Below are 23,894 nucleotides of genomic sequence, written 5' to 3'. Positions count from 1 at the left end.
GTAAATGACAAAGCTATTAATTTGGCTATTTTCAAGACCAACACATTAAAAAAAATTGTCATTTACAAAACCAATAGCTCCAACTTTTCTAATGCGAGACCTATTGCATTTCCAATGCTTTTTAGTACTTCCGAGCGACCAATGTGGGTACTACAAAAGCCTTGCAAGAAGGACATAACTGACCTAATAATATATGCTTCTTTTTTTCCGAAAGCCTGGCAAACTATTTTGTGTATATAAAGGTTGCTTTGAATGTCGCTGCGAAGAAGAGAAGCACCTGTTGCTAAAATCTATAAAATGGTCATGTTTACAGTTGCTGGCAGTTTTATATAGAGCGAACTCGACCAGTGCACATTGGAGCACTTTACATGAGCGCCAGTCACATTAAACATGGTCATATTCATTTGTATTTGCGCAAAATTACAGGCTGTTGAGGCAACGCCGGGACTCATGCCTGGTTCCCCAGTGCCAAAATCGGAAGCTCTAGCCTTATGCTCCAGCCTTATGCTCCAGCCTTAACGATGATTGTGCTTCCCGAGAGAGGTACATAGCGTTCTGAGGGTCCTCATGCAAACAATATACAATGAGGTCTTAGCACACAGCCGTCTGGCCTATGGATTAACCAGTGCTGTGAGAATTACAAGCACTGCAGCTCTATGGAGAAGGTGACTTCAAGCTAATGGATCATGACAATAATCTTTTATGCAGTGCAGGCACGTTTGAGAATAAGAATATCTACCGTCATGTCCCGACATTTTTGCTCACAAAACTTTGCTGTAGCAGTGTCAATGCTTTAGTTGAGGTCCTTTCCTGTGTTTCAGGGTTCGCCCGCGGCGTTTCCTAGGGGCAAACAAGCACCGTAAATGGATGAAGACACACATGCATGGTCTATAAAGAAGAGACTAGGAAGACAAGCCTGCGCATGCACCACAGCGAGCCATTTGGTTTCAATTATCGCGCCCGTGTCTGGGCACGATAATTGAAACCACATGGCGGCTGGGCAGGTAACAGCCACCAATAGGCCATGGGCGGAGCAATGCGCCCGACTTTGTCCAATTGCGTACTGTCTTTGTTAAAAAGACGCACGCAAAGGCCAATATTGTAGGACAAAAGAAAAGCACTCGCACTAGTGTGTGAAAGTGAGGGCAGATTTCAAAAGCCCCTACATGAAGTCTCGCTGCGCGACAGTGCTGCGCACTGCAACACTGGGCGCAAGACCTAAAAATACCAAGTACCTTTATATATGATTTGGCATCAGAGGGAAATTGTTCAGGTAAGTACGTTTTTTAAATATACATTATTTGCACTTTAAAAAGTGGACACAGTGCACTTTCTGGGTTCTGCAATGTTATCCAGTGGTAGGAAGAACAAGTTCTGCAAAGGGGTACATTGCATCGATTTACAGGACCAATCTCCAGGAGTTAAGGTGAGTAGTGGACCAGGTCCAAAGTAGTACCAACAGTACACCACCTGCGGCACTAGAGCAGACGGGTGCAGTACAGCGTCAGGAGCCCAATGCGTTTAAATGGGGATCGGTCTCTGTTAAGAGGTTGCAGGCCTGACTAGGAAGCCAGTTGGGCTGATCCAGCAAGTGGGGCCAGGCCTTGCGATATTTGGGATTTGGGTGGGGGGGTTGGGGGGCACCTTTGGTTCACTTCTCCTAGGCCCACAGACGACGGTTGCAGGGGTGTCATTGGGCGTTTGGTTTTTCCATACCTGAGCATTCGCATTGAGGGGGCCTGCATGCAGAGGCTGCAGGCAATGTCGGGCAGTCCTGGAGGCATGAAACCACAATGGACTTGAGCTCTGGGCCGGAAGCGACAGGTGCAGTGGTGGCTTCTGGTGTTGGGTTTTTGCAGTTCCGGAGGCCTCTGAGTCTTTTCTTTTGGAGATTTTTGAGAACACGTCTGCTGTTAGTGGGAGGTCTTGAGGCTTTTTCGAAGGCAGGCAGTCCACCCAAGTTTCTGGAGTAACAGCTGCAGGACAAGGCGACTTTGGCGCCATTATCGACGTGGGATGCAGACAGGCCTGCAGGGTTGGTACCACGTCAGCTGCTGCTTTGCTATCATCTACTTTTGCGGCTCTTGGATGTCCTCTCTCTTCTTAGGTCATCAGGATCTTTTTGTCAAGGGATAGGGACTCGCCTAAATACTGAAGTTAGGGGAGTGTAGGGTTGTAGCCAATGCACTAGAGACACTTGGTGTCACTACGCACCTAAATGAACACTTACTGTGGGAAGTGGGCCTAACCATGTCCCTTAATTTCTAAGTATGCCATCACAAATATAGCTACTTCTGAAAATTTGTGTCCACCTTACAGTAGCCTAACTTAGGGGTGGTACTAGCCTAGAGTTTCCACATCTACTTAACTAGCTAATTTTCATGCCTGTCCAGGTGCCAAGGGGCTCTGGACGGGGGGGAAAGGGGTTGGGGTGGATGTTGTGGAGGTGTTTGGCTTCCTTTTCAGATTTCCTTTGTAAAAAGTCGCATAGAGTCCTAAAAGGCCCACCTACAGCTGCCATTACTCACCTTAATGACATGCAGGGAGATTAGCTTGATACAACAGTGCTGTTTGGTTTTCCGTCATCCTGACCTATGTCAGTGACAGATGGTTTCTCTCAATTGAAATGTAAGAAAATACTTTGTGAGATATTGTTACAGATTTGTGTTCTAATTGAATCTGAGGTGAAGATGAGAAAAGAAAGCCCAGAGTTACAGAGTCAGACGTTGAAAAGAGAGATATCTAAACCTTACAGACATTTTGTGCAGAGGCAGCTGCATACTTGGCAGGAGAGAACCCAAAAAATGAGATGCTGTTTACTAGCCCAACCCAGTGAACCCCCTGGATGATGTGAGGTATGGCATCCCACGCGAGATGCGTGAGGTTTAGCATCTCACGCGAGATGCGTGAGGTTTGGCATCCCACGCGAGATGCGTGAGGTTTGGCATCCCACGCGAGATGCGTGAGATTTGGCATCTCACGCGAGATGCGTGAGGTTTGGCATCTCACGCGAGATGCGTGAGGGTTAGCAACTTACGCGAAATGCGTGAGGTTTGGCACTTCACGCGAGATGCGTGAGGTTTGGCAACTCACGCGAGATGCGTGAGGTTCGGCACTTCACGCGAGATGCGGGAGGTTTGGCAACTCACGCGAGATGCGTGAGGTTTGGCATCTCACGCGAGATGCGTGAGGTTTGACATCTCACGCGAGATGCGTGAGGTTTGGCATCTCACGCAAGATGCGTGATGTTTGGCATCCCACGCGAGATGCGTGAGGTTTGGCATCTCACGCGAGATGCGTGAGGCTTGGCATCTCACGCGAGATGCGTGAGGTTTGGCATCCCACGCGAGATGCGTGAGGTTTGGCATCGCACGCGAGATGCGTGAGGTTTGGCAGCTCACGCGAGATGCGTGAGCTTTGGCATCTCACGCGAGATGCGTGAGGTCCGGTACCTCACGCGAGATGCGTGAGGTTTGGCAACTCACGCGAGATGCGTGAGGTTCGGCACTTCACGCGAGATGCGTGTGGTTTGGCAACTCACGCGAGATGCGTGAGGTTTGGGCACTCACGCAAGATGCGTGAGGTTCGGAACCTCACGCGAGATGCGTGAGGTTCGCCACCTCACGCGAGATCCGTGAGGTTCGGCACCTCACGCGAGATGCGTGAGGTCCGGCCTCTCACGCGACATGCGTGAGGTTCGGCACGAGCGTGCCTACGATGGCGTCAGCGGCCGCGCCCAGTTCCCCGTGCTCACTATTCAGCGTCTTTTGGTGAAGGAGGAAGATTATCTTGGGGCTCCGTTTCTCTGCGAGGCCAGCTTTCTTCTTTTGATCGGTGGAGAGTTCTGGGTGCCTGAAGACTGCTACAACGCTCGCTGAGCTGCAGGAGGAGTTTAGAATCTGCGGAGACTTCTCTTCTTGATGGGCTCCTGGTGAGGCTAGCTTTTGGGGGGATTACCTGTCACTAACCCAGATTCAGAAGTAGAGTCAATCAATCAATCAGGAGTTTGTTAAAGCGCAACTACTCGCCCGTAAGGGTCTCAAGGCGCTAGGGGTGGGGGGGTGCAGGCTCCATTCCATCAAGGAGGGGGTCTGTCGAAGAGCCAGGTTTTGAGGTTTCTTGCGAAGATGGGGAGCGATGTTGTCTGTCTGAGGAGGAGCGGAAGGGCGTTCCATGCTTTGGCCGCGAGGAAGGAGAAGGAGCGGCCTCCCGATCTGGTCTTTCTGGTGCAGGGGACCACGGCGTAGGAGAGCTGGGCTGATCGTAGGGTCCTTTGGGGTGCGTGGAATTTGAGCCGGCTGTTCAGGTATGCTGGTCCAGTGCATTGGAGGGCCTTGTGTGCATTGGCGAGCATCTTAAAGGTGATTCTCGCCTCGACGGGGAGCCAGTGGAGTGTGCGCAGGTGCTGGGAGATGTGGCAGTGTTTTGGCAGGTTGAGGACCAGTCTTGCGGCGGCGTTCTGGATGTTCTGTAGCTTGCGGATGAGGTTTTTGTTTTTTCCGGCATAGAGTGCGTTGCCGTAGTCGAGTCTGCTGGTGACCAGGGCGTGAGTGACTGTCTTTCGGTGTTCGAGGGTGATCCATTTGAAGGTCTTACGAAGGAGGCGGAGGGTGTGGAAGCAGGAAGATGAGACCGAGTTGATCTGGCGGTCCATTTTGAGCTCGGAGTCCAGGATGATTCCCAGGTTGCGTGCGTGGTCTGTGGGGGTTGGCGGGTTTCCGAGGGCGGTGGGCCCATGATGAGTACTTCTGTTTTGTTGGTGTTTAGTTGTAGGCAGCTGTTTTTCATCCATTTGGCGACGGCTTCCATGCCTTCTCGAAAGTTGCGTCCGGCGGTGTTGGGCTCGTTGGATAGGGAGAGGATGAGCTGGGTGTCGTCTGCGTATGACACGATGTTGAGTCCGTAGTTTCTGACGATGGGGGCAAGTGGAGCCATGTAGACGTTGAAGAGCGTCGGGCTGAGGGAGGAGCCCTGGGGACTCCGCAGGTGGTAGGTGTGGGGTCTGAGAGGAAAGGGGGGAGTCTGACCTGTTGCGTCCTGCCGGAGAGGAAGGAGCAGATCCAGTCGAGGGCCTTATCCTGGATTCTTGCGTCGTAGAGTCTGCGTATTAGGGTGCGGTGGGAGACTGTGTCGAACGCCGCTGATAGGTCTAGGAGGATGAGGGCTACTGTTTCTCCTTTGTCCAGTTGGGTGCGGATGTCGTCTGTTGCGGCGAGGACCGTACTGTGGTTTTTTCTGAAGCCGGATTGGGAGGAGTCGAGGATGTTGTGTTCTTCAATGAATGTGGCGAGTTGGCTGTTGATGGCTTTCTCAATGACTTTCGCTGGGAAAGGGAGCAGGGAGATGGGTCTGTAGTTTTTGAGGTCGGTGGGGTCCGCTGAGGGTTTCTTTAGGAGGGGATTGACCTCGGCGTGTTTCCAGTTGTCGGGGAACGAGGCGGTCGCCAGGGAGCGGTTGATGGTGTGGTGGAGCATGGGTGCGATGGTATCGGCGGCTCTGTTGAAGATGTGGTGGGGGCAGGGGTCCGTGGGGGCCCCTGAGTGGATTGACTTCATTGTCTTCAGTGTGTCTTCGATGGTGAGGGCTGTCCAGTCATCAATCGCTGGTTTCTGGGTGTCGGGGGTGGTTCGTGAGGGTTCAGTGTGTTGGTTGTCTTCGTCGAAGTTGTCATAGATGCTCTTGATTTTGTGGTGGAAAAAGGTGCTGAGTTTGTCGCAGAGGTCTTGTGAGGGAGGGATGTCGGTAGACTGGCTGGTGGGTTGGGCGAACTCCTTGATGATGCTGAAGAGTTCTTTGCTGTTGAGTGCGTGGGTGGAGATTCTGTCTTCAATCGCTTTTTTCCTCGTTTCTCTGATGAGTTGATGGGGGGCGTTGGTGGCGGCTCTGAAGTTGTTGTGGGCATCTGTGGATTTGGTGTTTCTCCAGGCCTTTTCGAGTCGGCGGCGGCATGTGCGCCTGGACTCTCGAAGTTCGGTGGTAAACCATCTGGCTTTCTTGGCACGGGTATTGTTGTTTTTCTTGAGGGGGGCTATGGTGTTGGTGCTGTCCGAGATCCATCTATGCAGGGTTCGGGCTGCGGTGTTGGGGTCGTCATTTTCCGCGATGGTTGGGGTGGAGTTGTTGAGTGAGGAGGTGAGCTGGTCGTCGGTGATTTTGGTCCAGTTTCTTTGTGGAAGCAGGTCCTGGTGTCTGTGGATGGTGTGTGTTCTGAAGGTGAGGTGGACGCAACGATGGTCGGTCCATAGGAGTTCGGTGGTGTGGCTGAAGGTGATGGAGTTTCCTGTAGTGAAGAGGGGGTCGAAGGTGTGTCCTGCTGAGTGCGTGGGCTCGGTTATGATCTGGCAGAGTCCAATGTTGTGGAGGTTGTCCAGGAGGCATGTGGTGTTGGGGTCCCGTTGATTGTCGAGGTGGAAGTTGAGGTCTCCCAGCAGGGTGTAGTTGGTGGATGCGATGGCCTGCGGGGAGATAATGTCCGTGATGGAGTTGGCGAAGGGTCCGCGGGGTCCAGGGGGTCGGTAGATGAGGGTTCCTCGGAGGGCGGCGGTGGGGCTGGCCAGTATCTTGAAGTGAAGGTGTTCCATCAGTTTTGTGGACTCGTCAGGGAGTGTGCTCAGGCGGAGGCTGGATTTGTGGACGATGGCGCTTCCTCCTCCTGGGTGGGTGGGGCGGTCCTTCCTGGAGATCTTGTATCCTTGGGGGATGGCGATGGCGATGTCCGGTCCCGAGGTGGCGTTGGTCCAGGTTTCGGTGAAGAATGCTACGTCCGGGGTGGTGCTGTCGAGGAGGTCCCAGATTTCTGTGGCGTGTTTGTGGAGGGATCGGACATTGAGGAGGATGCATTGCAGGGTCTTCGGTTCGGTTGTGTTCTTGTGGGCGGGTTGTGCTGGATCCGTGTTCTTGGCGGTGCTGCAGGTGTGCCGGCAGCGGTGAGAGCTGAAGGGCCATGGGTGTCGGCTGGTGATGCTAGCTTGCAGTTGTTGTTGCAGCCTGGGTTGAGTGCGTGGAGTGCTGATGGTTCGTAGCGTTGGCGGGGCGGCGGTCCAGGGTTCCTGGTGCTGGTCGCGGACGGGTCGCGAACGGGTCGCGGACGGGCGCAGACGTGCTTGCCTTTGACGCGCCTTCGGTGCACCAGCGGCGCGCCCGCGCAGTGGCCGCCATTATGTAGGGGTCGGGGAGGGCTGGACAGCTGGGAGGCGGGAGCTGGGAGAGGAGCTGGATTGGGCCGGTCGCGCTGGGGGGGAGGGGCCGCGGGGGCAGCAGCGGCGGGCAAGGTAAAGGGAGGAAAGAAGGGATAAAGAAAAAAGGGAAAATAAGCAGAAATAAGGCACAAAAGAGCAGAGATGCAGAAAAGGGCAGAAAGGTGAAAGATGGAAAGGGTAGAAAAACGAGTGAAGGAGCAGAGGGAGAGAAAGGGAAAATGGGCAGAAATAAGGCACAAAAGAGCAGAGGTGCAGAAAGGTGAAAGATAGAAAGGGTAGAAAAACGAGTGAAAGAGCAGAGGGAGAGAAAGGGAAAATGGGCAGAAATAACGCACAAAAGAGCAGAGATGCAGAAAGGTGAAAGATAGAAAGGATAGAAAAACGAGTGAAGGAGCAGAGTGAGAGAAAGGAGACAGAGGTCCACTCTACAGGTAAGATTGCGAATCTTGTTAAAAACCATTTCAGTGAATTATTAGGAACATTCAATTTGATTTTCAAGATCATTTACCTTATTCACGAGTGTGATTCTTGTTCAGTAGAAATTCTATGCATGTTTTCTCTAGCTCATTACCATATTCACAAGTGCGATTCTTTTTCTATAGTAGTTCCATGAATGTTTTTGGGAACACTTTTAAAGTCACATAAAATAAGGAAATATAAGACACTGATTGTTTAAGTGATTGAAAACCTAGTCATAGAAAGACTGTAATGGCTGGATTTTCTGTTTAGATGGGATCAGCCCCCAGGGGCCCCTATGACCCAGCCAAAACGTACTCACCTTCCGTCCTCAGGACCACCTATCCAGGCACCTGGTACCTACCTGAGGATAGGGAACTCGCAATATACAAGCTCATATTATCAAAAACACCACTAAATCTATAGGGATACTAAGAATACTCACTGATTACTAGGGATATCCATACCCTACACTACACTTATTCACATCAGTTGGTCTCGCGGCCACCCTGACCCAGACCGTTCTACCCTAGGGCAGATCTGCTACACACGTGGGTCTGCAGCCCCAGTGCTCTCCTTTTCCAAACCGTTCGCGATCCTGCGAAACTTCCACGGCAGTGTCCCTCCTGCCGCTCTCATTAATCTTATGCCACAATCCGGTGGCTTTACACGACAGTGTCCCTCCTGTCGCTCTCATTAACGCCGCGTGTCAAACGACGACCACATTCCTATGAACACCTATACATATATATATATATTGGGATATTATCTCAGCTGTCTACTCGGGATGAAACTACAATGATGACTTTGGATATGGTTCCGGATTATATAATGTACTCTCTGCTCTTGGCATCAAAGGTTCACTCACTCCCTATTTATGTGATCACCACTCACCTGATTGGGATTACTCATCCATTCATGCAGCAATTACCTAGGAGCTATGTTTACCCTTAGTGAACAAGAATAGGGATTACACACCAGTTAGTTATAAACTGGGGACATTTATTACAGTAATATAAACATTTATGCAAATCTAACAAAGGCTATAGGTAGAACACACCGCTTGAAAGAGAAGGATTACACATAACAGGAACACTCCGCTGAAAGGGAAAAGATTAAGTGTAGCTAATGTGATGAAAACAATATCACCTGATTAGTGTGAAGTCTTGTTCTAGCTGTCATCTGGGTTCCTCTCTCGTCTGTGCCTTGGCTCATCTCATGCTCTCTCTCCTCTCCTGCACTCTTGGGTACACCTCTGCGCTGATCGCTCTGTCTCTGGACTCCTCTCCCCCGCTCTGACTGTCTCTCCACTTTGCGTCTTCACTCTTTAATGGTTCCTGCCGCTCTGATCACCGTTCATTCTACTATCTTAGTCGCTCTTTCTCTGCGCCAATGTCCAATTCCATCTGCTCCCATAGGTTAATCCACGAGCTCTCCTCTATCTCTTCTAAAAGGCATTACTTCAGACTCCAGCTATTCACACTTCCTCCTGATAAACAACTGCTTCTGACTGCTTCCTTCAGTTCCAGCTCACTATTCAACTCAGCTCTTCTCCAGATTGAACCCTCTCTCTCTCTCTGCCAACTCCACTCCACTGCTCTCCTCTATCTCTGCTGGACTCTCTCCTCGACTCCTCTCTGACTGACTGACTGACTCCTCCTCTGCACTTCACAAATATAGAATGCTGTTTCCTCATGGAAAGTTCCATCCATCAGCCCTCCGCTTACCAGGTCTCTGCATCACCTCGCATCAAGGACACACACCAGCCGGCCGGCCTTTTGTTGTGTCTTCTACACAGAGAATAATACAGCCTACCGATAAGGGCTGGCCCAGACCGGTTCTCTCCAAGTGGAAAACAGCCTTAACTATAAACTTCGCCTTTGCCCTGAAAAGCCTCCCTGCTTCCATCAAGATGGAGTCTCTCTAGCTTTAGGCCTGAAAGGGGTGAAATGCTCCTTAGCTCTGTCAGAATACCTACATAAACCATACCAATATGTCTAATATGTCAAAGCCAATAGGCAATAGACAGGTTAAAGTCAAGAATAAAGGCATATTAAGCAGCTATCCTCTTCTAGGTCTGGAAAAAGGGCTTAAAAGGGCCAACACAGGCTAAGAATACCTATACTAGATGCGAGCAGGATTAATGATCTATATCACTTCTAAGTAAAGCCAAAAACTCTGCCATAACATTCCACCCTTAGATCCTTATCATGCGAGCATCTTTATAAACAATAACATCCAAACAAACAAACATCAACACAATCTATCAACATAGGCTAAAAATACCTATCCTAGATGTGAGCAAGATTAAGATCTATATCACTGCTAAATATCCCTGCCATCCACCCTTAGATCCTTATCTTGCGAACATCTAACAAACAATAACATCTAAATAAACAAACATCAACACAATCTATCAACAAATCAAAACCTAAAAAACTCCCGAAAAACAATGACAACTCAAGAAAATTCCACCTGAAACTCAATTGTAGGGAATAGAAACCTAAAAACAAATCAAAGCACCCTTGACCTGAATGCTGAAACATATCTGAGATTGGATCTGATAACAACAGAAACTAACCAAAGCATCCTTAAACTAAATGTGCCTCAACTTCTAATGATAACTGGTGAAATCTAATGATGTAGGGACTTATGTGTTGAATGAAAACAGCAAGGGGCCTAAATGGGCCTACTTCGGACAACTTAAGGCTAAATGAGGCCTACCTACAGTTGTGAACTTAAAAACTAAATGTGTTTCAACTTCTAATGAGAAAACAAGAAAGGGCCTAAATGAGCTCTACCTACTATAGGCAAGTTAAGCTAATGATGAATCATGAAACTATTGGTGTAGGGGCTTGTTTGTGTGATGAAAATAACAATAGGCCTAAATGAGGCCTACCTGCTGACATTAGTCAATTTAAGGTGAAATATGAGAAATAAACATGACAAACTGTTGCAAGGTCTGGATAAACATTAACACATAATCATACTAAAAGACACACCACCCAGAACCATCTAAATTGTAAGGTAACCACCCTGTGATCAATCAAGGTGAAAATGCAAGAACAGTAAAAAACTACAACCCCAGTCTACAAAATTACTAGTGTAACATCAAGCTTAAATCACACAGTGGAGCACATGTGTGCGCCATCATTCAAAAAAGTCCTTCATGTGGAAAAACTATAATAGGTGACATATTTTTGTTTGCTTTAAAAAGTGGGGCCTGCTTGTACAAGGGAGTATGGATCAAGTCCTTTTATAATCCTGTAACAAATAAAACATGTTTGGGTTTCATTTCTTTTCAAAAGTGGGGCCTGCTTGTCCAAGGGATTATTCAATGTCCAAATTCTTTTATAATACTGTTACAAATAAAACATGTTTGGGTTTCATTTCTTTTTAAAAGTGGGGCCTGCTTGTACAAGGTATTATTTAATGTCCAAATTCTTCAGCGTAGGCCACCACCCTGCATCCTCGGTACTTCCTCCAATGCGGCCATCCATCACCCGGTCTGGTCTGGTCTGGTCTGGTCTGGTTCCATCATCCAAAACAATAAACTAAAATAATAACATGAAAATAAAAAGCTAAAACAAATAAAGGGAGTGGGCAGATGCACGCACGCACCCCAACTGCAGCAATCCTAGAAACCAGAGAAGAAGTATCATTATTCTTGTAAAATAAAATTTTCCATTTAAAAAGCACCCCGGGTGCCTTTCATTATTGAAAAGAAAATATCCTAATTAATTAAAAACATTCAAAATTTAACTTTTAATAACATTGAGTGGGGCCTAACATACCCTAATCCTAACTAAGCCAGTCTCACCCTTCTGGGCAAGAGCCACGCTACAGTGTGAAAAAAAAATTGTAACACTGCCAAATGATGACAGCATCAGCAGGGCACTGCAAGCCTCCCAATTTCCATGGTCAGAGAAGCCCAGGCCACCCCGCCCTTAAATAAACAAGCCGTGCGCGGAAGAAAATTGGATTGTAGCCCATCATAACACACTGGGACGTGATCGAAACTTGCAGAATGAAAAAAAGTTTGTCTGCGCAGACCAGCTGGGCTGCCAAGGTCAAAAAACAAATTCCTTTTGCCTGTTCTCATGGCCTGATTCTCAAACTAACGGAGGCGAATATTAATAAAAAAAACAATTCTGTTACAGTGTATTGCCAATTAAAAAAGATCCAATTTTTTTTTAAAAAGACGTTTGTCCACAAAACATTTAAAAATATGAGCACTTATTTAAAAGGGGCAACTATCTTTTGCACACCAAATTATATACATTCTGCATTTGAGAAACGAATTAACATGGCCCATTTGTCAAAAAGAAATAATTTGTAAAACAGCATAAAATGCATATTCATTTCAACATTATATTTAAGTTCACATTTTTTGATGACACATTTATAAAAGCATACATTTTAATTCACATTTGGGAAAATAATAATGTCACATTTTAACTCTTTTCATTCAAAAGCACATGGTTGCCTCACACTAATTAAAAGCACATGTTACCACGCACTGTTGGGCAAGATTTATTATTCTAAACCTATTATTATTGCAACCATCACATTCCTGTCTAGATGGAAACCCCTCACAGAAATTATTAATGAAAACAGCTCGTAGCGTGCACTCTAACGGGCTATATTTTTAACATTTCAATAATTTTAAAAGAACACAGCTTTCTCCGTAAGGTTGATTTATAACCACATCAATTCCAAGGTGAACCCACACAAATTCGTAGACGCATTTCAAAAGGAATGTGAAATGAACAGAACCCTTCTCAAAACACAAGATGTTACCTTTCCATCAAGAAACTGACAAAGCACGTAGGCTGACCAAGGAATCAAAAAAAAAAATCAAAATCAAACCATCAAAAATCCTTAAAATAATTCACTGACTTTTATAGTCAGGTCAGATAACCATGCATGTTGACAGCATGTAAAAAATAAAGGCTGCCATCTCAACTCAAGATATTAACCCTTTGGCAGCTCAAATGGAAACATTTCCCAACGTCCATTTTTACATGGGAAAATCATTAGCACATTTCTCCACGTTTACAAATGACACGTACATATTTTCAAAAACGTTATCCCCAAGCACCCGAGAAAGATCCAGCTCTCTCCTGCCAAACGTAATGAGAACATGCCCTGTCCAAGCCATGACCACATGGCGCTATTCACAAGCCAAATTTACAAGACAAGCCTTTCACAAACAACATTTCCAAGGCGCAATGCACAAGGAACACAACTGATTAACAAAAGAACATGCACCTCACAAACCACATTAAAATGGCGCTATTCTAAAGCCATATTTACAAGACAGTAAACAAACTCAAAAAACAACACGCTTTTCACAAAGAATATATCCAAAGCACCATTCACAAGCAACACAACAGATCAACATGAGAACCTGCACCTCACAAGCCACATTAAAATGGCGCTATTCTAAAGCCATATTTACAAGACAGTAAACAAACTCAAAAAACAACACGCTTTTCACAAAGAATATATCCAAAGCACCATTCACAAGCAACACAACAGATCAACATGAGAACATGCACCTCACAAGGCACATTAAAATGGCGCTATTTATAAGTCATATTTACAAGGAGCTATATTCTAAAAACTCCACAGAGCATATTAAAATGAACACATTTCATATTGCACAGCATAAGCAGATGCAGCAAGCAATTTAATGGGCAATTTAAAAGCACTTTTTACACACATTTATACAATTGGACCATCACAAAGATGTAACTGGCTTCCTCATGTAATGTCATCCTTCAACTTTGACAGTTTAAACACCAAGATGAAAACCATTCCTTCCACCCTGAATAAAACAAATGCCATGATGTAATACAATCTCCTCACGCTGCAACTGTTCAAGCCAATAGGTCTAACAGGCTACACAAACTGCAACATTACGCCAGATGGAACTAGTGTTCAGGGCATTCCCTCAGAACACATGGGCAACTCTCTAAGCACATGGCCAGGCACACAGAGTTCGTAAGATGCCGACTACGCCAAAATGTAATTGGCGTACATGGCACTCAGGGCACTCCCACACAACACATGGGAGACAATCTAAACACATGGCCGGGCACACAGAGTTCGTAAGATGCCGACTACGCCAAAATGTAATTGGCGTTCAGGGCACTCCCACACAACACATGGGAGACAATCTAAACACATGGCCAGGCACACAGAGTTCGTAAACTGTCCGACTACGCCAAAATGTAATGGCTGGATTTTCTGTTTAGATGGGATCAGCCCCCAGGGGCCCCTATGACCCAGCCAAAACGTACTCACCTTCCGTCCTCAGGACCACCTATCCAGGCACCTGGTACCTACCTGAGGATAGGGAACTCGCAATATACAAGCTCATATTATCAAAAACACCACTAAATCTATAGGGATACTAAGAATACTCACTGATTACTAGGGATATCCATACCCTACACTACACTTATTCACATCAGTTGGTCTCGCGGCCACCCTGACCCAGACCGTTCTACCCTAGGGCAGATCTGCTACACACGTGGGTCTGCAGCCCCAGTGCTCTCCTTTTCCAAACCGTTCGCGATCCTGCGAAACTTCCACGGCAGTGTCCCTCCTGCCGCTCTCATTAATCTTATGCCACAATCCGGTGGCTTTACACGACAGTGTCCCTCCTGTCGCTCTCATTAACGCCGCGTGTCAAACGACGACCACATTCCTATGAACACCTATACATATATATATATATTGGGATATTATCTCAGCTGTCTACTCGGGATGAAACTACAATGATGACTTTGGATATGGTTCCGGATTATATAATGTACTCTCTGCTCTTGGCATCAAAGGTTCACTCACTCCCTATTTATGTGATCACCACTCACCTGATTGGGATTACTCATCCATTCATGCAGCAATTACCTAGGAGCTATGTTTACCCTTAGTGAACAAGAATAGGGATTACACACCAGTTAGTTATAAACTGGGGACATTTATTACAGTAATATAAACATTTATGCAAATCTAACAAAGGCTATAGGTAGAACACACCGCTTGAAAGAGAAGGATTACACATAACAGGAACACTCCGCTGAAAGGGAAAAGATTAAGTGTAGCTAATGTGATGAAAACAATATCACCTGATTAGTGTGAAGTCTTGTTCTAGCTGTCATCTGGGTTCCTCTCTCGTCTGTGCCTTGGCTCATCTCATGCTCTCTCTCCTCTCCTGCACTCTTGGGTACACCTCTGCGCTGATCGCTCTGTCTCTGGACTCCTCTCCCCCGCTCTGACTGTCTCTCCACTTTGCGTCTTCACTCTTTAATGGTTCCTGCCGCTCTGATCACCGTTCATTCTACTATCTTAGTCGCTCTTTCTCTGCGCCAATGTCCAATTCCATCTGCTCCCATAGGTTAATCCACGAGCTCTCCTCTATCTCTTCTAAAAGGCATTACTTCAGACTCCAGCTATTCACACTTCCTCCTGATAAACAACTGCTTCTGACTGCTTCCTTCAGTTCCAGCTCACTATTCAACTCAGCTCTTCTCCAGATTGAACCCTCTCTCTCTCTCTGCCAACTCCACTCCACTGCTCTCCTCTATCTCTGCTGGACTCTCTCCTCGACTCCTCTCTGACTGACTGACTGACTCCTCCTCTGCACTTCACAAATATAGAATGCTGTTTCCTCATGGAAAGTTCCATCCATCAGCCCTCCGCTTACCAGGTCTCTGCATCACCTCGCATCAAGGACACACACCAGCCGGCCGGCCTTTTGTTGTGTCTTCTACACAGAGAATAATACAGCCTACCGATAAGGGCTGGCCCAGACCGGTTCTCTCCAAGTGGAAAACAGCCTTAACTATAAACTTCGCCTTTGCCCTGAAAAGCCTCCCTGCTTCCATCAAGATGGAGTCTCTCTAGCTTTAGGCCTGAAAGGGGTGAAATGCTCCTTAGCTCTGTCAGAATACCTACATAAACCATACCAATATGTCTAATATGTCAAAGCCAATAGGCAATAGACAGGTTAAAGTCAAGAATAAAGGCATATTAAGCAGCTATCCTCTTCTAGGTCTGGAAAAAGGGCTTAAAAGGGCCAACACAGGCTAAGAATACCTATACTAGATGCGAGCAGGATTAATGATCTATATCACTTCTAAGTAAAGCCAAAAACTCTGCCATAACAAAGACCTAAACCAAATTCTGCCGCTTATGCCTTTGAGCAGTTGATACTGAAGTGAAGTATTATCACCACAATATAGCGGATCTAAGAAAGGTCAACTAAGAGTTTGATTGTCTGAATAAACGCAAGCCACGAAGCTCTTAAGCTAGTTCCTGATTGAAGGACAGAATCTGATGTCCTAATTTACGTCTTTGTGCGAAGGAAAGTGCGTGTATTTTTGTTTGCGAGTAACTTTTCCTTTTCAGATCTCCTTCCCAGCTGTTCCGTTCCTAATTCCCTTTCCCCCCGCTTAATCACTTCAATACTCTGTGTAATCATTACAATCAGAGTTGGAGGTATTGAAAGGTGGGCCCCTTATATCATCACTCCAGACCCTGAGGAAGAAGCAACCTGACAGAATAGTGAGCCCACGAATAATATTCCTCCCGGTCTGAGAGTTTTGACATTATGGCCACCATGGATGATTTAATGAGGGTTATTGTTCAGATGCAAACAGATTTAACTTAAGCTAGGAATGCCACTGCAATGCTCTCTGATAAAGTAGATAGGATACAGCGATTAAGTACTCCGCTTCCTCCTCTCCGTTTTCTGCAGCATACAGACTGAGAGAAATGACGCTGTTGGGGCAGCCGTCCGAACCAATCGGTGCTGGCTGCGGTGGAGGGGAGGGAGGTTGCCTGCAGCCTTCCTGTTGACGAGAGCCCAGACCACGTCAGACGCATTCAAAATCCAGGACGGCAGGAGTCGGAAGTCTGCAGTCTCGGGAGTCAGCGCGGGAAGCCAAGGTAAGTTTTATATAATATTTTATTATGTATTATTATCGCATATCGCATGTAAATTATACTTAAGTATTTAAATGTTGCCTGTCTCTGCCGGCTTCGGAGTGAGGGGGATTTCGTTAAGGAGGCGGGTTTCAGAGGGGTGAAGAAGAAGCTCTCTAGTCTGGGGGTTGAGGTGGTTTGTGTTGCACCACGGGCCGGGACTCCTTTACCCTGTCACCCGGGATGCTCAGCTCATGCATGCCTCCTTGTGCGCCGGCTCGGGTCCGTTGGCAGTGGCGTGCAGGTGCTTGGTGCTTCTATGGATGCTCTGAGCTCTTCTTGCGGCTGCGTTTGGCAACCCGTGCCTGACTGTGATGGGGCAGGTGGGACTGCGATGTCGCCGTGCCACCTGCCCTTGCTCTGGGAAGAGATGGTCCTGTGCAGTGAGAGCGCTCACGCCTGATTCTTGGTTTCCCGTTCCGACTTCCTTCCCATGTGGTGAGTGCCATCGTGCATGTGCATACATAATAATAAAAAATTAAAACAATATAACATCGAATAAACTCTGAAGATTGTACATTGTTGGCACGTTCCTTGGGTTGCCTTAAATAAGGGCCTCTGTGACTGTGTGTAAATGAGTTGTAACATTTAACCCAATTCAGCCGAAAATACAGTCATGCTTTGCATTAAGTATAAAAGTTCAGAGTAAATAAAGTGCGAGTTTCTCTCCGTTTGTGGCAGTAGTTTGTATGTTTGTTTCCATCTCTCATAGTCATAGTGCCAGTAAGCAGGCACAAACGCGTGTCTCGTTAATTCACTGATACAAGAGAACTGGCGTTCCCCTGCACACCGAACAAGTAGGGACATCCACAAACGGACGGTCAAACTGAACGTTTAAATCAAACTTTGAAACAATATCTAAGATGTTATGTCTCTGACACCAAGAGGTCTTGGTTGGATTCGTTATGGATGGCAGAAGTGGCTTACAACACATCACCTCATTCGTCTACTGGGTCCACTCCTTTTGAAGTGTTGTATGGTTACGTGCCTAACACCATTCCTTTAACTCTAACCCAATATACAGTGTAATACACCAGCTGTTCAAGACACTGTTCAATTCATGCAGAACGTTCATCAACAGATCCACAAACGACTTTTGCAAAGTAAAGAAAAATACAAAGAACAATTTGATAAGCACCATCGATCTGGTCCCCAGTATGTTCCTGGAGACAAAGTGTGGCTATCCACAAAAAACGTTGTCTTTAAACAAAGAAACATGTTCCATCCAAAGTTCATAGGTCCGTATTCGGTGATTCGTCAGGTTAATCCAGTAACGTATAAATTACTTTTACCCACGACTTTGCGAATTCACCCTGTATTTAATACCTCTCTTTTAAAACCTGCTGGACAAACTACGTCTAAAAGACCAGCACCTCTTCTGGTTCATGGGAACTGGGAGTATGAAGTACATAGAATTTTGGATTCCAAACGCAGAGGTGCTAAATTATGGTATCTCATTTCCTGGAAGGAATATGGGCCTGAAAATGATTCTTGGGAACCAGCTGAAAATGTGCATGCTTCTTGTTTGATACGACACTTCCACCTTCAAAATCCTTTGAAGCCGGGCCCTAGACCGCTTCGGGGAGGGGGAAGTACTGTCAGGACTAGGGTGGGTTGCGGTCTAGGGCCCGCCCCATCCTGTAGGCACATACGCCTGTTCCTGTGCGATCAACCCTTAAGTGGTAAAAGTCATAGAGTAGCCCCTGGAGGATTGTTTTTTTTTAACTTTATTTTTGGTGCAGAAACATACAAAAGGCATCAAATTGTTCAGGGCACCTCGCCAGTGACATAAATCAATGCGTCAACATCATTAAATTTTGGTATAACACAGCCATTCAGCCCACATCCCGGAGGTCGGACGGCAACAGCAAATCAGTGTCACAATTAGCGATTCCTACGGCGGCCCCCAAACTCCGCTCCACGGATCAACTAGTTTCTGCTTTTCTTATGGTCCTAGACGTACGACCCCATCACGTACCGGACTAATGACCTGAATGGTGTGCACCGTGCGTGCCAGAAGTATGCCGCCCCCAACCTGATGACAACCCCCTAATTCTATACTCATCCTCAGTGTGGGGCCCGTACCGTTCGGTCGCTCCACTGGGAGTCGCCAATCTAGCTACACCCTCCCAGGAACTAACTATTCATTGCTAATAGGGCTGTCTGCCTTGCACCAAGAGTATATATCTTCCCTGTCCCAACAAACCCCCCCCCCCTAAAACCGTTGTAGCTGGTGTGGGCCTACTTCCAAGTTCTTAGCATCTGAAGGGAGGAAATCTATAGGGTCGCATGCAATCATCCGTATCTCATAAGGAACATCACACAGAACACTCAACCACTATTCATCTGTTGGTAGGAGGCTGTCACTGAGCGCATTCACTAGTTCTGCCCATGCACGTGCTGCCTCTAGGCTCCTCTTATTAGCGGTGCAGGCTGCCTGGCGTAATCTGATCACGCTCTCACTATGGGCCCATTTCTGGAATTCGTTCGCCCATCGTCTGCTAGAGGGGCCCTCCCTCGACTTCCAGTGCCATGTGATTTCCCTCTGGGCCAATATGAGGCCCAAGTCAATGAATTTACTAGTGATCATAGTTGTCCTAGTGTGAGGAAACCAAAGCAACAAACAGGTCGCCATGTGCCACTTGCCGCTCCGTCACTTCATTAAGAAGTTCCCCTACCTCGGACCAAAATGTCCCCAATTTCGGACAGTCCCACATCATGTGATCGAGCTCCACCTCAGGTGCCAGGCACCTAGGGCACGCTGCATCCTGCACTTGAAAATATTTTCGGATCTTCCCCGGAGTTAGGTAGGCTCTATGTAGTATAAAAAAGTGTACTTGTTGAAACCGCGCATTCCTACACCCTTTCCAAGTTCTCGTCAAAATATGACCCCAGACCGTCTCCGGGATGGGTTTCCCTATACTTGCCTCCCATTTTTGTCTGAGAGTCACTAGGGCCTCCAGTCCTTCACACAGCATTCGTGAGTGTAGGCAGGTGACCGCTTTAATAGTACCTGCCGCCATTACCACATATTGGCATCCATTGTGGTGTGTGGTTCCAACTGCCCTGTTTTCCAGTGTTTCCGCATAGCAGTGGTTACCGCCATATGTAATAGGAAATCTCCGTCCGGAATGCCAAATTGGTCTTGCAACACCTGGAAGGGTAGCAACTCGCCTTCAGCGTACAAGTCACCCACCACTTGTAACCCCAGTTCCTTCCAGTCCAGTAGCCGGGAATAATCCCCTCCATGCGGCAGTGCCGTAAGCATGCCCAGGGGGATTTCGGGTGCATAGGGATGTTCCACTTTCACCTTCTTCCGGCTCCTATTCCAGCACAGCCTCAACGCCTTCTCCTCCCAAGTCAGATTCCGGACCACTAGGTGTTGTTGCATGATAATGTAGGATAGGACATGCCTCTGTATTCCAGATCCCCGAGCCTCTTCCGGACCCCTGAATTCTCTGGCTACATGTTGTGTAAGGACCTGCAATTGCGCTGCCAAGTAGTAAAGTTCGAAATTCGGAACTGCCATTCCCCCCTCCACTTTATGCCGCAACAGCGTGTCCAATGCTACCCGCCTCCTTCCCGTCCCCCACAAAAAGTCAATAGTGAGCGTCCGCAGTTCTCGAAAGTACCGAGGAGGCACCCAGAGCGGAAGAGTACGAAAAAAGTAGAGGAGGCGTGGCAAAGCTACCATTTTGAGCAGTGCAACTCTCCCCAACACCGAGAGAGGCAAGGTTGCCCAGAACGCCACACTGCCCCTCGGTGCCCTTATGCAGCGTCCAATATTCCCCTCCAGTACATCCTCCGCCCTAAGATAAATCCGGACTCCCAAGTAGGTAAAGCACGATCGTTCCCACAGTAAATCAGCAGGTAGGCGCGGTTGGGGTGCATCCATCCTCAGAGGAAAGACACACGTTTTAGTCCAGTTCACACGGAGGCCAGACAGCCTCCCAAAGTCCGACAGCATGGTCATCGCCCCCTCCAGTGCCAATGTCGCGTCCGCTAAGAACAGCAGCAAATCATCCGCATACATCGAGATGTAGTGCGAGAGTCCACCACAGACCAGGCCCTCATACGCCACTCCAGATCTGGTGTAGACCGCTAGCGGTTCTATTGCGAGCGCAAACAGCAGGGGGGAGAGCGAGCACCCCTGTCTCGTGCCTCTCTGCACTGGGTATTCTGATGATATAACCGAGCCCAATCGCACCCGAGCCGTAGCGAAGGAGTACAAGACCTTCGTCCAGCGCCTAAAACGCGCGCCTAAGCCAAATCTTTCCAATACCTTATCAAGATATTCCCACTCGAGGCTGTCAAACGCCTTTTCTATATCCACCGACAGCACTGCTGATGTTGCCTCTTCCACCAGATCACTATCCAATATTCTAATAAGACGGCGGATATTGGTCGAGGTGTTCCTAGTTGGTATGAACCCTGCTTGGTCCCCGTGGACCAAGGTAGTCATATGGGACATTAGTCTTGTTGCCAGTATACGACTCAGTATCTTGTAGTCCACCGTCAACATAGACAGTGGCCTATAAGAGGTCACGTTATCTCCCTCCCTCCCAGGTTTCAACAGGGGGACTACCAGCGCCACCCTCATGGATTCGGGCATGTATCCCAGCTCCAGCGCCTCGTTATATACCGCCTGCAGCTGGGGTGCCAATGGGTCAATGTACGTCAGATAAAAAACTCTATAGGAAGTCCATCCACCCCCGGAGTCTTGTTCCTGGCCATGCTCTTAATTGCTCCCCTAATTTCAGCAACAGTGACAGCTTGACCCAAGCTTTTTGCGTCCTCTTCCTCTAGTTGCGGTAACTGTATCCCCGATAAATAACCCTCAATCTCCATTGTAGTCGCTTCCAGGTGGTTTTGATACAGCGTCGTATAGTACCGCAAGAAGCGCGAGACGACCTCAGATTGCGAGCAGGCCACCCTCCCAGATTCCTCACGAACACTCAGGACCGGGCAAATCCCCTGCCTCGGATTCGCCATTCTTGCCAGGAGCGTGCCTACCTTATCCCCCTCAGCATGTACCTTTACCATATATTGCTTATAGTCGTAACTGCGCAGCCTTTCTGTCTCAGTGGCCACGAGCTCCCTAGCCACCAATAGCCGGTCCTGCAATTCCCTCCGTTCTGGCCTTTGTTTTTCCACCTCCCGTAGCGCCTCCTCCGCTTTTGCGACCTCCTTTACAACCACTGCCCTTTCACCCGCATGCTTACTGATGCAGAGCCCTCTCACCACCACTTTAAACGCATTCCACTCCATTCCCCTAGTAGATGTCGAGTTCTTGTTGGTAGCAAAGTAGTCCTCAATACCCTCTTTGATTGTAGTCCTAAAGACTAGATCCTCCAGGGTATCCGGGCGTAAACGCCAGATGGGCACCTCTGTTCTCATGCGCTGCCATTTAAAGGAAACTACCCGGAGGTTATGGTCTGAAATGGTCCTAGCTAGGTATTCCGAGTGTACCGCTAAGGGCGCCAGTGCCTGGGTGCACAGAATAGTGTCAATTCTAACATGAAGTTCGTGGATAGCCGAAAAGAAGGAGTAATCCCTATCTTCAGGATGGTGCACTCTCCACATGTCAATCAACCCCCATCCGCTCTGTCCTTCTGCCCTCTTCCTCGCAATCTTGCGGACCTGGGATTCTGCCAACGGAGGATGCGACCTGTCCAGGGCCACATCTGTAAGCGAATTAAAGTCTCCCCCCATAATCACTCGGCCCGATAAGAGATGAGCCAGTTTTCCGGAGATGACATCCAAAAATCGGGGCTGGTCTGTGTTTGGAGCATATACGCTACATAACACCACCTCTGTGTCATACAATCTTCCTGCCACCGCCACATATCTACCCTCAGGGTCTATCACAGTGTGTGCAGCTTGGAACGGGGTCCCCGCCCTCACCCACACCAACACTCCACCTAGCAAACGCAGAGTAAGCAGTACCAAACACCTGATCTCTCCAGCTTCGCTGCAGCGCAGTACATTCTTGTTTAGTGAGATGGGTCTCTTGCAGCAAAGCTATCTGGACACCTCTTCTTATCAGATATGCATGCTCCTTGTGGCGCCTCGACATGGTATGTAATCCGCGCACGTTCCACGTGATACACTTCAAATCAGGTAATGTCCCCATTGCTGCACTCCCAATCTTTCCCCTCCTGCATAATTTGTTTGCCCACACTAGCTGTGCCCCCCCTTAAACACAAAACACCCCCCCAAACTTCCATTACCCTCCCTCCCCAGAACAGGTCCCAATAACGCATTTATCAGTACCCATCCAAACTGTCCTAACAATTCACACAATACTATCCTGCAGTAGCCACCACAGGTTGCCTTAAGGGCAATGGGGTGGTGATCCAGCTCCGACAGGTGGCAGCGCTCGCGCCAGCCCCCCGCCCTCCATATCCCGCAATAATAAATCAGACATGGAATTCACGACTGTTACCGGATTCCCCGATATCGCCATTCTCAGTTTACCACCGGTGAGTCCCAGACAGAGGTAATTCACTTATAAATCATCAGCTAATTTAGGTGTCATCTCCGGGCCTTTGGTACTCTCGTCCTCCGACACCTCCGTACCAGATTGTCTCCCGTTCTCCTCGGATTCAGATCCCTTGGTCGAGCCCTCCCGCTGAGAACCAGTGATCGCCGCTGTAGCCGCCAAGGCCCCCTGTTTGTTAGCCTCCATTTGCACACGTTGCAGCGCCCGTTGTGATTTGTTCTTCTTGCGGAGGCGCTGCGATTGGCGCATCCACACCAGCTTGAGTGCGCCCCCTCATTTCTGCCCCTGCGATCAGTACCTGCCCTATATCTTTCAAGCCAAGACCAGGCCTCTTCAGGTGTCAGGAAAAACTGCGTCGACCCGTCCAGTATCACTCTCAGTTTAGCCGGGAACAGTAGCGAATATTGTATGCCTTCCTCCCTCAGTTCTTTTTTGACAGATAGGTATGAGGCCCTACGCCGTTGTATGTCCTGAGTATAATCCGGGAAAATTGTCACAGCACTGTTATCTATCTGGAAGGGGCCCGTTGAGCGTGCGTTTTGGATCAATATATCCCTGTCTTTATAGTGAAGAACCCTGGCCACCACAGGACGGGGGGTCGGCCCGGTGCAGGCGGCCTGGCCGGGACCCTATGAGCCCTCTTGAGTGTGAAGAAAGGAGAAAGGCCCTCAGGGGCCACCACAGTCCTGAACCAATTTTCCATGTACGCAACCATGTCCGTCCCTTCAACATTTTCGGGCAGG

At 48.1% G+C, this 23,894-nt stretch overlaps 1 protein-coding gene and 1 long non-coding RNA gene across 2 annotated transcripts in view; one reads left to right on the top strand and one right to left on the bottom strand.

Annotated features, from left to right (window-relative positions):
* LOC147684931 (cyclin-D1-binding protein 1 homolog) overlaps positions 1-23,894 on the top strand; it is a 484,280-nt gene that overhangs the window by 353,354 nt on the left and 107,032 nt on the right. The window lies entirely within an intron of this gene.
* LOC147684932 (uncharacterized) lies at positions 8,637-15,825 on the bottom strand. Its single transcript, XR_015300668.1, has 2 exons — positions 14,792-15,825; positions 8,637-11,292 (listed from the first exon to the last, which is right to left on the bottom strand). It is a non-coding gene; the product is annotated as an uncharacterized LOC147684932 (long non-coding RNA).

Source organism: Lissotriton vulgaris, chromosome 10, assembly GCF_964263255.1.
Source record: "Lissotriton vulgaris chromosome 10, aLisVul1.2, whole genome shotgun sequence".
NCBI lineage: Eukaryota > Metazoa > Chordata > Amphibia > Caudata > Salamandridae > Lissotriton > Lissotriton vulgaris.
This window is presented reverse-complemented; position numbering and strand designations above follow the sequence as displayed.